Below are 13,695 nucleotides of genomic sequence, written 5' to 3'. Positions count from 1 at the left end.
AAATACCATCACATTGGGCATTAGGATTTCAACATATGAATTTTGAGGAGAGACAAACATTCCACCTATAACAACCACTGATCCAGTCACCTGTGAGTTATGGGTGATTTTTACTCTTCCTTAATCCCCACGCTCACCCAGGCATCCTTACTGACACACCATGCTGCATTCTCCATATCTCTTGTTACTTCTTTTCCTCTCCTACTACTGCTGCCTTTGCCTAGGTTCTCATAATCTCTCCCTATGTCATTGCAATAACTTCCTCAGCCTTCCCTTCTACTTCTGTTTCCCTCCAATCTTTTTTCTTGATGCTAGATACATTATTTTCTAAAATAAAAGTCCGTTCTTGCCATACTCTACTATGAATTGCAGCCCGTCATGGCTCCCACTTGCTCTCAGAGGAGAATATAAAGTTGTCCACTATGCAGTCTCCTTCTTGTGCTTCAACAGCAACTTTCCATATTCCCTCATGTGTACCTCCTTCACAGCCGTATTAAACTACATGTAGTTCTTTAAACCCTTGTATAAGTTTTGTCCTGCCTAGACTATCTCTCTCCCACTGTCTACTTAAAGAACCCATTAGCATCCTTTAAGACACAGCTCAGCAATCACCTCATCTCTGATGCTTTTTCTAACCACAACCCTCCTAGCAACCTAGAAGATGAACTATATAAGTCAGAGATAACTGACTTGTTTCTTCTCAACTTCATTCAACTTTAGTGGCTGCCTTGAACACTGGAGTTAGAATGATTCTAAGTATGGACTCAGAGGGGAGAACAGTGCTGATGTTGCCAATGAGGGTTGCCATGCCATCTAAATATATATATATAAAAGGCTAAGCGACCGTCGGACTGTCTGACCAGCCAGTAGGTATGATGTGCACTGACCACCAGGGGGCAGATGCTCAACACAGGAGCTGCCAAGCTGCGGTGACTTGGCAGCAGCGGTTCTAGCAGTGACGCACCCCAGAACTAGAGAGGAGGGACTCCAATTCCTCATGGGGCCACACGATTCCACCTTCAACCATGGGTTTTATTGTTGCTGGGGCACTGTCGCCCTGAATCTGGTTTACTGTACACTTGCATTTGCATTCCACACCCTGTACAACAGCAACTTTGCAGAATGCCCACTCACACTTCGGGACCCAGAGATCTGGTTTTGGCCCGATCCCCACAGGCCAGGCCAAGGGACCCCACCTTCCAGAGGGACCCCACTCACTCCACAGACATCCTTTGAGCTGTGGTGCCGCCCCAGGTCCAGCCAGCCAGGAGGGACCGTGGAAAGTTGGCTCCAGGGCATGTCCAGCCCATCTCACCCAGTCCCGCCCCACCGGCCACCTTCTAATTAATTTTCTTTCGATGTGCACAAATCCGTGCACCAGGCCACTAGTGTTAATATAAGCTATGATGCATGAATCCAAGAAGATCTGAGCAGAGAAGATGCTGAGGAGAAGGAGGAGGACAAGGAGGAGAGGGGGGAGGAGGTAAGGGCCCTGAATTAATTTCTCAAATTACCATAAAAAACTTCCCAGGTCAGAAGGACTTGGCCAAGTATAGCAGTGACTAGGAAACATACAATGTTTGCCAGAACTAGAGTGGCTCCCTCTGGTAAGCAGCCAAATGAAGCTAGTTGATAAGGAAATTATGGGGACTCAGGAGAGCCAACTTGAAATCAGGCCTGACACTGGCTGAAACTAAGTCAGCAAATAGGAGCTAAATTGGTTCTGGGGGAAGCAAGCTGAGAGAGAGGCCAGGAACCAGGAAGACAGAGCAGAAACTGAGCACTTAACATGTAGGGTGGAGAGAGCGGGGCCACCCTTCTGGGATTGGCATAAAGAGGCTACTGGCCAGCACAACAAGGAATTGCCTTGGCCCTCAAAAGAGTGAGGGCTTTGAGGAAATGAGATTCAATAATAGGAACGACTTTAACTTAAGAAGGGAAAGGGCAGGTGCATAGACTAGAACCAGGGATGATCTGAATGGGGAACCACAGCCTACGGCCTGGAAAAGCAGGAGACAGCATGGAGGTCCTGGTGAGGCAAAGGTGAGCTCTACCTAAATCAGGGAGATGCACAGAATGGGAGACAAATGCAGGCAAGCTGATTTGATTGGCATGGACAGTCCCTGAAGCTATGGCAACGGATCCCATTGTCCAAACTCCTGCAGAATAGCAAGGAGACAGGCGCCCCTGGGATTTTCAGCCTTTAGAAGACATTGGTTAAGAAGACATTGATAAAGTAGAAGCAGCCAGAAGAATAAAATGGAAATTAGTTGATTAACAAGTCCTAAAAGACCAGGCAGTGAGGAGGAAGCTTTTAAAAGAAACTCGCCATATTTTTTTTAATGTGGGGGGGAGGAGGAAATCAATGAAAACATAGAAAAATAGCCTTTGAATTTGGTAGTTTCAAGTAAAGGCTGGGGACATGAAAGAGATTAAACTCAACTTCATTCACCATGCCCATTCTTGTGAGCAGTGCTCACAGGAGATTTGATGAAGGGAAAGGCTGAAGCTGGGGGCGAAAAAGGACCCTGGGGGATTATCAGTTAACATTCATTAGCATGGAGAGTGAGGGCTGGGTACACTGCACAATGAGCGAGGGCGTCACGCACAGTCTCAGAATCATCTTTCAGTGGCAGGTGGGCCGTCCGGGCAGCTGTAAGGATCCGTTTTAGTTTAATCATGTGAGGAGAAAATGTCACGATCCCACAGTCATGATAGGGCAACAAAGGAAAATGATCTCTCTCGGCTGCTTTTAAAAGGCTAACGGTGCCCTTTGGCTTTGTCTAGTTGCAGAAATTATACAGTCATGGTATCAATTCAGCAGCCCCAAACAAAGGAGCCCTGTTTTCCATTCTTCCCCTCCTCTTACTCCAATCTGCAGAAACAAAAATAGAATGCTATTATAATACTGGACATAACAGGGAAGAGGATGCCTCGGGCAAGATCATCAATGGAAAAAATACACTACATTAAGATTATAAAAATCACAGTCAGTGGTTTATGCAGCATACACAGAAATAAAACCATAGCAAACTGGCAAGTGGGACTAACAATTTTTAAAACAAAGCTTTAGATATATATATAAATAGATAGATAGATATAGATATAGATAGATACATGCTTTTTTTTTTTTTTTTCAGAGAGGAAGGGAGAGGGAGAGAGACAGACAGAAGCATCAATGGCGAGAATCATTGAACAGCTGCCTCCTTCATGCCCCCACTGGGGATGGAGCCCACAACTGGGCCTGTGCCCTGACCGGGAATCGAACCATGACCTCCTGGTTCATAGGCTGGCGCTCAACCACTGAGCCATGCCGGCTGGGCAAAACAAAGCTTGTTAATGATGCAAATGAATGAAATGTCATTGAGATAGAAATGTCCCACATAATTCACTTGTCATTTTAATTAAGAGTACCATAAGCAGGTTAAAAGTTTCACTAATTTTTCAGAATAATGATTATAGTTACTGGTTTATCATAGTAATCTTCTAATTAACATTTTATACAGTGAAAAGCAAAGTTGTGAAAGGATTTTACAAATTTTTAAGTCCATATGTAAGACAGTTCCTTGACATTCAAACATACAGCTAAAGGGGAAGAATCACTAACCTTAACACACACTGTTCTACTGTCTATTATCTTTAGTACCAGCAACCATAGTCATAAATCAAGAAGATTTTGAGTGAAGATTTAAATTGAATTTAGGTCAACTAATATTTGAAAAGAGAGCCAAGGTTCCCAGTCAAGATGACGGTGTAGGTAAAAGCTGTACTCACGGTTTCCCACAGCCACATCAAAATTACAGTATATTGCTATAATTGTTCCATTTTACTATGTTACTATTGGTAACCTCTTAAAGTGCCTAATTTATAAATTAAACTTTATCACAGGTATGTATGTATTTAAGAAAACATAGTGTATATTTAGGGATTGGCACTATCCAGTTTCAGGCATCCCCTGAGGTCTTGGAATATATCCCCAGGGAATAAGGGGGAACTACTATATTCCTTCTTATAGAGCTTTGATATTTGACCCAAGTAACTATTTTAAATATTTAAGAAGGGGATTAAATTAAATTTTAAAAAGGGAAAGTAACCCTAAAATTGAGTGGGGGGAACAGAAACAAATTTAATTCTCTATCAAATGAGTACCATACTGACATAAAGCAAAAATTTATTTCAAGTGACTTTTGAACACACATTTGCATTATATATTTTTTGGTGGGATGTGATCCAAAGAATAAAAAAACAGCTCAAAAAATTCACTTTAGTTTTTTTACTATTGTAATGATGTAGTAACATAGATATTATAATTTTGAAGCCTTTTTATATATCTATTAGAATCAAATGGATATATGTTAATTTTTAAATTTTTAAATAAAAGAAAAAAGGGATATCAATATAAAATCAATAAATTTAAAACCTCATGTTGTAATTTTTATAATAGCTGTTTGAAATATTATTCACATGCCATAAAATTAACCTATTTATAGTTTTTAGTGGATTCACAGAATTGTGCAACCATCACCACTATCTAATTTCAGGATATTTCCATCACCCCAAAAAGGAAACCCAATATCCATTAGCAATCACTCCCATTCCCCTAACCTCTAACCCCTGACAACTACTAACCTATATTATGTCTCCATAGATTTGGCTCTTCTGGACATTTCATATAAATGGAATATTACAATATTTGGTCATCTATAACTGGCTACTTAGACTTATCAAAATGTACCAAAATTTGTACTAGTTTCCTGTGGCTGCTATAACAAACAAACACAAATTGGGTGGCTTAAGACTGTCGGGGAGCACAGGAGACTTGGTTGGAAAGTTTGTAAGGAGGACATTTCGAGATAAAGAAAGAGTGCTGAAGGCAGCCCATCCTGTTTATGGGAATTCTGAATTAGGGGAGTGCCGAAGGCAGTGCCCCTAATTATTCCTTGACTTTTCCAGGACAAGGCACAGGACACGTGTGCTTATACCTCCGCCATTTTGGGTCTCTAATCTCCCTTGACTTTTCCAAACAAGGCTGTGCACGTATAGGCCCCTAGGGGTTCACTGGAATACTTATGCTTAATCTTTGGGTGTCCTTGGTTAAAGGACACTACAAACACATGTGCCCTCCCAAGATTATTTATCCTACTGATTATATCTAAAAGATAAACTTTATCTCAAACGGCTGTTACAATAAAAGCCATCAAGGCAGGCGATCGAGGCTGTCTGGTTCCTTTAGCCAGGCAGTCCCTTAGCCCTCTCTTTAACAGCAAACGTGTCAGAGTAATCATTCATCCATCACTCAGGGTCTGCTGGACAGCCCCAGCAAAAACAACAGAAATTTATTCTCACATGTTTATCTAGGCCAGAAGTCTAAAATCAAGGTATCAGTAGGGACCTGCTCCCACCGAAGAGACTAGGAAACTATCCATTCCTTTTCTCTTACAGCTTCTGGTGGCTCCGGCAGGGCTTGACTAGTGGTCACATCACTCCAATCTCTACTGCCATTGTCATATTGCTTGCCTCTTCTCTGTCTGTCCCCTGTGTATCTCTTGTAAGTACACTTGTCATTGAATTTGGGACCCACTTAGATAATCAAAGATGATCTCATTTCAAGATCCTAATTTGAGCCCTAGCTGGTTTTGCTCAGTGGATAGAGCATCAGCCTGCAGACTGAAGGGTCCCAGGTTCGATTCCGGTCAAGGGTATATCCATGGTTGCTGGCTTGATCCCCAGTGGAAGGCATGCAGGAGGCAAACAAATTATGGTTCTCTCTCATCATTGATGTTTCTCTCCCTTGCCCTTCCTCTCTGAAATCAATAAAAATGTATATTTTTTTTAAAAGATCCTAATTTGAGCCCTAGCTGGTTTGGCTCAGTGGATAGAGCATCAACCTGCAGACCAAAAGGTCCTGGGTTTGATTCTGGTCAAGGGCATGTACCTGGGTTGTAGGCTCCTCCCCAGCCCCAGCCTGATGGAGGCAACCAATTGATATGTTTCTCTCATATCAATGTTTCTCTCTGTCTTTCCCTCTCTCTTCCACTCTCTCTAAAAGATCAATAGAAAAATATCCTCGGGTGAGGGTTAACAACAACAACAACAAAAGATCCTAATTTGATTATATATGCAAAGACCTTTTTTTCCAAAGAACCTAACATTCACAATTCCAGGAATTGGGACATGAACATATCTTAATGGGAGCTAATTCAGCCCATGGCAATCTTTCCTCAGATGCCCCAAATACACATCCATCCCACATGAAAAATATATTTACCCCATCCCAACATCCCTAAAATTCTCAATCCCCTGCAGCCTCAACTATAAGTTTAAACTATCATCTAAATGTCATCAACTCAAAAGTCCCAAATCTTATCATCAAAATTATCTAAATCAGATATGGATTTAATTCTGGGGCAAAATTCTTCTCTATCTGTGGACCTGTGAAATGAGAAAACAATTTATCTGCTTCTAAAAAACAATGGTGGGACAGCCAAAAAATAAGTTATGGGTATTCCAATTCCAAAAAAGAAAATGGAAGAAATAAAAGGGGGTAATTGGTCTCCAGCAAATTCAAAATTCAGCAGGGTAAATTCCATTAGGTCTCAAAGCCTAGGAGTAACCCTCTGTGTCTCGCTGGCCTCAGTACCTATAGCTCCACTGCCCTCTGACTCTGTGTCCATGGCTTCACTCTCTGGGCCTAAAGAAACTTTTTGAATATTAGAAAAATACCCATAATGCATAAGTTTTGGATTTTTAAGAAAAGCAAAAATATTGACAAAAAGGGGGAAAGAGCAAAAGAAGGAAAAAAGAATTAAAGGAAGAAGGAGAGGAAGAGAGGGAAAGGAAGAAAGCTCCCTCTGTTTACAAGACTAAGATTCCTACTGCATGGACTCCCCTATGCTCACTGGAAAGCAGATGTGTTTAGCTCATGGATGCTACACAAACATCCAGACAAGACCATCTCCATGTAGGACCAGAGCAGAAGGTTGTGCAGGTTTGCCCTGCCCAAGGTCATCAGAAAGCAGACATTGAGATTTACATACTTATTATTACAATTTTCCAAAAGAAAGACCATAAGCTCTTATCCTATATAATAAAGCAGTAGTATGCAAATTGACCATCACACCCTTGCACAAAATGGCTGCCCTCATATAGTCAAAGATGGCCACCCCCATGTGGTCACAAGATGGCCGTCAGGTGAGGGTAGTTGTGGGTGACCAGGCCAGCAGGGGAGGGCAGTTGGGGGTGACCAGGCTGGCAGGGGAGGGCAGTTGGGGGCAACCGGGCTGGCAGGGGAGGGCAATTGGCAGGCAGAAGCAGTTAGGGTCAATCAGGCAGGCATGCAGGTGAGCAGTTGGGAGTCAGCAGTCCCGGATTGTGAGAGGGATGCCCAAGGGGGTCCCAGATTGAAGAGGGTACAGACTGGGCTGAGGAACACCTCTGCCCACCCCCAACCCCCAGTGCACAAATTTCGTGCACTGGGCCTCTAGCTGTATATATATAATTGCCTGTAAGGGGCCCTAAGTTAGGTTGGCATTAAGAGAAAAGGAAATGAACAAATACTCAGGTCCTAACAGGTTAAAGCTTAGCATAAAATATTTTATGCTAAGCCACTCTGTACTTAATCATAATTTTTAAGATTTCATATGGAAACATTTGATATCTGAAATACTTGCTTTCATATTACTTTTACACCTGCTTCTTAACACATTGTATGCAGGAAACGTGTTTACATGTTTTACGTATTTATACGTTCTACCAGTGTAGTAGAGCGCGGGACACATATTAATACGTTTTTTATAGACTAGCGGTAGAATGCGGGTAACGTATAAATATGTAAACTAAAGTTATCATAATTTTACTGAATGTTGACATTTGCACAAAAAATTAGCAAAAATGGCCCGTGCCACCTGTTAGCGCGCCATAAAAACTACCCCCAAACAATGTGTTAAAAACATAAAAAAGCAACCCTAGCCAGTTTGACTCAGTGCATAGAGTGTTGGCCTGCAGGTCAAGGGTTTGATTCCAGTCAAGGGCATGTACCTTGGTTGCAGGCTGCAAACCTGGCTCAGTTGTGGTGTTTGCGGGAGGCAACAAGTCCATGTTTCTCTTTCACATCAATGTTTCTCTCTCTCTCTCTCTTTCCCCCTCCCTTCCACTCTTTCTAAAAATCAGTGTGAAAATATCCTCAGATAAGGATTGACATACATACCTACATCCTATATAATAAAAGCCTAATATGCAAATCGACCAAACAGCAGAACAACCTATGGAACAACTGGTTTGTATGAGGTGCACTGACCACTAGAGGGGCAGACGCTCAATGCAAGAGCTTCCCCCAGTCTGCAGGCCCCAGGCCAGCCAAGGCAAGTGCCAGCGGGGGGCCCCTCAGTCACCCCACTGGTTGCTGGCCAGGCCTAGGGACCCTACCCATGCACAAATTTTGTGCGTTGGGCCTCTAGTAAATAAATAAAAGCATTTCTAATGAGCAGTTTTTAATAAATAATTGATGTCCTTCGTTTCACCACTAATGTTTAAAATTACAGGTCTAGGCTAAGCACCTTTTTAAATGTCCTGATTTGCTTGCCTTCCAAAAAGCATTAGCCATTCTGAAGAACACATAATACTTCTGGGATTAAATGTATCAGCTGTAGAAGTGGCGCTGAGTCAGCATGGGTGTACAGGAGCTGATTACATTTCCCTTCCCAACCTCCACGTCTTTAACCTGGGGGCTGACCTGGTTTATGGTAGAAACATTTCAAAAGGCAACGTGAAACCAAAGCAAGAGGCAAAACCCGTGTCCTACGATGCCATGTGCCAAATCATACACCCTTCCGAGCTGAGCTCAGCCTGAGCAACGCGCAGGAGACGCTGGTTGCGGCCTGCCAGCTTCCGATCCCAGGAATCACCCTTTTCTGCTGGGATTTCCTCACGTCCTGGGTGGCTGAGGACATCCTTGATGTCTACCCATTGGCAGAGCTACTGACCCGAGCCATCTGACCAAGCAGCTGGCCTCAGACTGTGGCCTACTCGGGGACCGACAAGTACGGCCAGCTACCCCTGGAGACGCTATGCCCTCCGCAGCAGCAACCGCCTGGAGGTCTCCTGCGAGAGCGAGGAGTCTCGGGGCACCCTGCTCTCCATCACACCCTGGAGCGGGAGCAGCCGGGCCAGAGCTCACTGCAGAGCCCCCCCAAGCCCCTGGAGACGTGCGGTTTCCGCTGATGGAAGCCGGGGTCCTCCAGCGGCTGCCCCAGCTGACCCGCCGCCCTGAGGTCACAATGGCCAATGCTCTCCTTCCCAGCAGAATGCGAGCTGCAGCCCGCAGAGCCCACAGACGGCGCTGCGGCCGGGCTTCCAGCACCCCGTGGGCTTCGGGGGCGTTGACTCCCCACCACCCACTGTCCTCAGCGACCAGGCCAAGGCCCCGAGCCCCTGCTGGGACAGTGGAAGCCCTGGAGCCTCCCTGGCCCCCCGCACGTCCAACCCGGGCATCCGGTGTACCTGATCCGAGGGGACAGCAACCGCAGGCCCGGGATTCGGCGCGGAGCCCAGATGGGGGAGGAAGAGCCGCCCGCCGCAAAGGCCCTGGTTCCAGATGCAGCCCGGGCGGCAGGAGCGCCGACCTGTGTGTGTCGTGGGCGCTACATCTACGCGGTGGCCGTGACTCCCACAATGACCTGCCTGCGGCGGGGCTCCGCTCAAGAGGGAGGATGCCAGCCGGCGCTGCTGGAGGGAAGATGTGCGTGGCGGCGAGAAAAAGACTGTTTAAAGGACTCACACCGCTATGACCCGAACAGCACCAGCTGGCCCACGGCCCCAGGGCAGGCCTGGCGCGGCATCGCTGTCCTCCTGGACCAGCTGTGCGTGATCGGGGGCAGAACAATGATGCTGCTATGGGAGGGGCGTGTCCAGGTGGCCTGCCACAGCTGCACATCTGGGCAGCGGTCGGTCGTCCTCTGCCCACTCCCGGCTGGGCCTGGTGAGCCGGGCATTGCCGTCCTGGACGACAGGATCCATGCGCTGGGCGGTGGGCTGCTCACATGGGCCACGCGCACATCTGTGAGGTGAGGGCGGCGGGGAGGGGGGTCCCCCGCTGGACAACTACCCTTGGCCAGGCGGCCGGTGCACCCTACCCCGTGCCCTGCTGCCCCTGATAGCGGCCAGGCCCACCCAGACTTCGCCCCTGCGGTGATGGGTATGACTGACTGGGAGGAGTTGGACAACTTCAGCAAAGACTTAGGCTCTGGGGCTGGTGTCAGCAGGAAGGGAAGGCGGCGGGAGCTCTGAGGGCAGCTCAGGCCAGAGCACTTTACCCCAGGTCATGGGTACCCTTCCTTCTGGACCCCCCACCCCATCCCACCCCGCTGGCTCCTGCCACCAGCTTGCAGCCGGTCTTCGGGCTCTGTAGAGCTCGGCTGTGGATCGCCATGCAGGGCAAGGGCTGGGGTAGATGCTGGTCCCCCTGAGGGGTTTGCCAGGCCCGCTCCTCCTCAGCTCACACAGGGCAGGCAGTCACCAGCTGTCTTGGCATCCCTGGTTCCGGTCCTGCCGGGCTGAGAAGGTGTCCTTCTCCAGAGAGACCTGGGCACTGGCACCTGGGCAAGGAGACTGAGGCATATGGAGTCCCCTTCCGAGGGCGGGGAGGGGAAGGAGCTCCTCACCTACCCAGCAGCCAGGGCTGAGCAATTGAGCTCCCAAGGGCTGGAGAGGGAGCAGAGTTGCATCAGGTTGCTTGAGACTGGCTCAAGTGATAAGAAGATCCCCTACTGCTGGGCTTTTCTGACCCCACGGTGTTGATAAATGAAATAAAACACCTTACAAAAGGTAAAAAATAAAGTAACCAGCATTAGCAATTAACACTGGAGATAAAGATGACCCAGGTCATTATTAACAAAAAAGGAAAAAAGAGTCCAAGTTTAACATCAGGTAAAATGGAATTCAATTCAAAAGGCTTAAGATGCACTTTATATTACAAAATGTATCACCCACATAGAAGACAGAATCATTATTCTACACCTTTAAAAACTCAACTGGATAGCACCCGAAGATAGAAATCAAAGCTGTTAGAAATACAAGGCAAAGCTGATACCCTCACTACCTGCTGGGAGCTCTGTGCTCCCTGCAAGGAAATTGTTTGTTCATCCTGTGCCTCACTTTGTTTACTGTTAAATACAAATATCTAAACTAAGAGAAGCCTACCCACTATAGTTAGAATTCTTGACTCCCAATATGTGCACAACTTAGGAAACAGCATTCTTAGATGATTGTCTCAAGGGGACATATTTTTGTCATTGAATATATAAGGGTCAAGTTGGAATGAGACCTTTACCAACTCTCCTATGTTTTGACATGATGGACACACAGTAAGCCACGTCAGAACTCTCTTAACAGATTCAAATAAGAGGAAGGAAAGAGGGAAGGAGGAAAAATCAGGAAGAGAGAAAAGAAAGAAAAGAAGAAAGAAACCTTTATCAAGTAGTCAGTACTGTTAGGTGCTTTCACAAACATTAGTTCTAAATTACGTGCCTGTTAAGTCAGAAATGGTCTCCCTGGCATTCATCAAGAGCAGGGCCAGATATCTTTAAAGCCCTAAAGCTTTGAACATGAATTAATTTGTTCTCTAAATCCAGGTCTCTCTGACTCAAAAGATGTAATGCTCAAGGGAGTAGGAGATCAAGATCTGTGTGTACATTTAAATTCCCCATTCTGCCTCAATTCAAAATAGATGTCTGAGTATCTAGCCCAGCTGTGGGCAAACTACGGCCCACGGGCCGGATCCGGCCTGTTTGAAATGAATAAAACTAAAAAAAAAAAAAAAAAAAAAAAAAAAGACCGTACCCTTTTATGTAATGATTTTTACTTTGAATTTATATTAGTTCACACAAACACTCCATCCATGCTTTTGTTCCAGCCCTCCGGTCCAGTTTAAGAACCCATTGTGGCCCTCGAGTCAAAAAGTTTGCCCACCCCTGATCTTGCCTTTAAATCCATCTAAAGTGAGATTTTTTTTCTCTCCAATTTTCTACTGGGACTGAAAAATAGAACAGATACCAAACACCCACTGAAGGCCCATGAATGAGCCTGCTCTCTGGAACCTTCACTGCTCAGTGTTGGTTCATACACTCTGCACTTGCATAGAGTGAGAATTAGCTAAAGAAGCTAAAAGTGAAAGAGGTGGACACAACTGGTATCTTCAGATGTTTGAAAGACTGAGATGCTGAAGAGAGACTAGCTTTACTCTGTACAGGGAGCAGGGCTAGGATGTGGAGGTGGCAGGGAAGCCATCCATCAACTAGAGCCCTTTCCTAGGGGATGGCAGCCTGGTGAGATGATCTGCACCCTCCACAGAAGTGTTCATGAGAAGCTAGAAGAGCATCTGTTGGGGATGCTGGAACTAGGATTTCTGCCTAAATTAGAAAGATGAACTAGACCCGTGGTTCCCAAATACATGTCCAGATATGACAACATTTCTACTGATCTTAGGCAAAAGGTGAAGAAGAAGAAGGAGGAGGAGGGGGAGGAGGAGGAGCAGGAAGAGGAAGAAGAGGAGGAGGAGGGGGAGGAGGAGGAGGAGGTCATGAATTAGTCCTAGAGCTCACTTTATTGAATTTAAAAGGTTGCACTTAATTCTGAGATAATACAAAATCAGTCCTTCCTACTTTTTGACTATTCTGAGTCTCCACTGTTCTACAAAATAATGGTGGTAGTTGTTGTTTTGGGGTTTTTTTCCTTAAACGGCAAAAGCAAAAATAGCATTCCTATGCTGACTACCCCAATTTTTCTTCTATGTTAATGGTTCATAGAATGCAGAAGTTCATAGAATTCAGAACTGGCCTGAACAAATTCAAAAGTCAGCCAGTTGTTCAAGTCAAAACATCAGTGTAGGGTCATATCAAAGCCTTGAGTCTCCTCCTTCTCTAAACACTCACATCCGCCATAGATGGTTTGGCTCAGTGGATAGAGAGCGTCAGCCTGCGGACTGAAAGGTTCCCAGGTTTGATTCCAGCCAAGAGCACATGCCTGGGTTTCTGGCTTGACTCCCAGTAGGGGGCGTACAGGAGGCAGCCGATCAATGATTCTCTCTCATCATTGATATTTCTATCTCTCTCCCTCTCCCTTCCTCTCTGAAATCGATAAAAATAAATATTTTTTTAAAAGCATTATTTATTAGAGAGAAAAAGCAACGTAATCATTAGCTCTGGTCCAAATCAAAACATAACTTGTAATCAAGTTGCTGTATTGTTTTGTTTTGTTTTGTTTCGTTTCACTGTGAGAGAGGGATCGTGGCAGCTTTTGCCTCTTAAGAACAAGGGGAAGCAAAACTCAAACAGAGAAAAACATAAGAGAGAGTTTCTCAAATACCAGTGTCTCAGAATGTACGCAGAGATGGACTGAGAAATGATCATGATCATAATAATTATAAAAAGAGCTAGCACATAGATTATTCAATACTAGGCACTCCTCTGAACACTCTTGTTAACTTCTTAATCCTCACCACAACCCTATAAGGAAAAAAACTATTGTTATTCTCATTTTATAGATGGGGAAAATGACCCATTTAGCCTCTAGTCATCTCCAGAAGAAGAAAAACAAAAACAGCCAAAGCCCTAACATTGTTTCTCCAATTTACTTTCATCGCTTGGTTCAACACTTGTTCAGCCTGTTTTCTCTTTCCAGCTCCTCTCAGCAGGATTAGAA

At 45.2% G+C, this 13,695-nt stretch overlaps 1 pseudogene; it reads left to right on the top strand.

Moving 5' to 3' along the window:
• Positions 1-2,020: 2,020 nt before the first annotated feature.
• On the top strand, positions 2,021-10,284 carry LOC132220117 (kelch-like protein 22; annotated as a pseudogene).
• Positions 10,285-13,695: the final 3,411 nt, after the last annotated feature.

Source organism: Myotis daubentonii, chromosome 17, assembly GCF_963259705.1.
Source record: "Myotis daubentonii chromosome 17, mMyoDau2.1, whole genome shotgun sequence".
Lineage (NCBI taxonomy): Eukaryota > Metazoa > Chordata > Mammalia > Chiroptera > Vespertilionidae > Myotis > Myotis daubentonii.
This window is presented reverse-complemented; position numbering and strand designations above follow the sequence as displayed.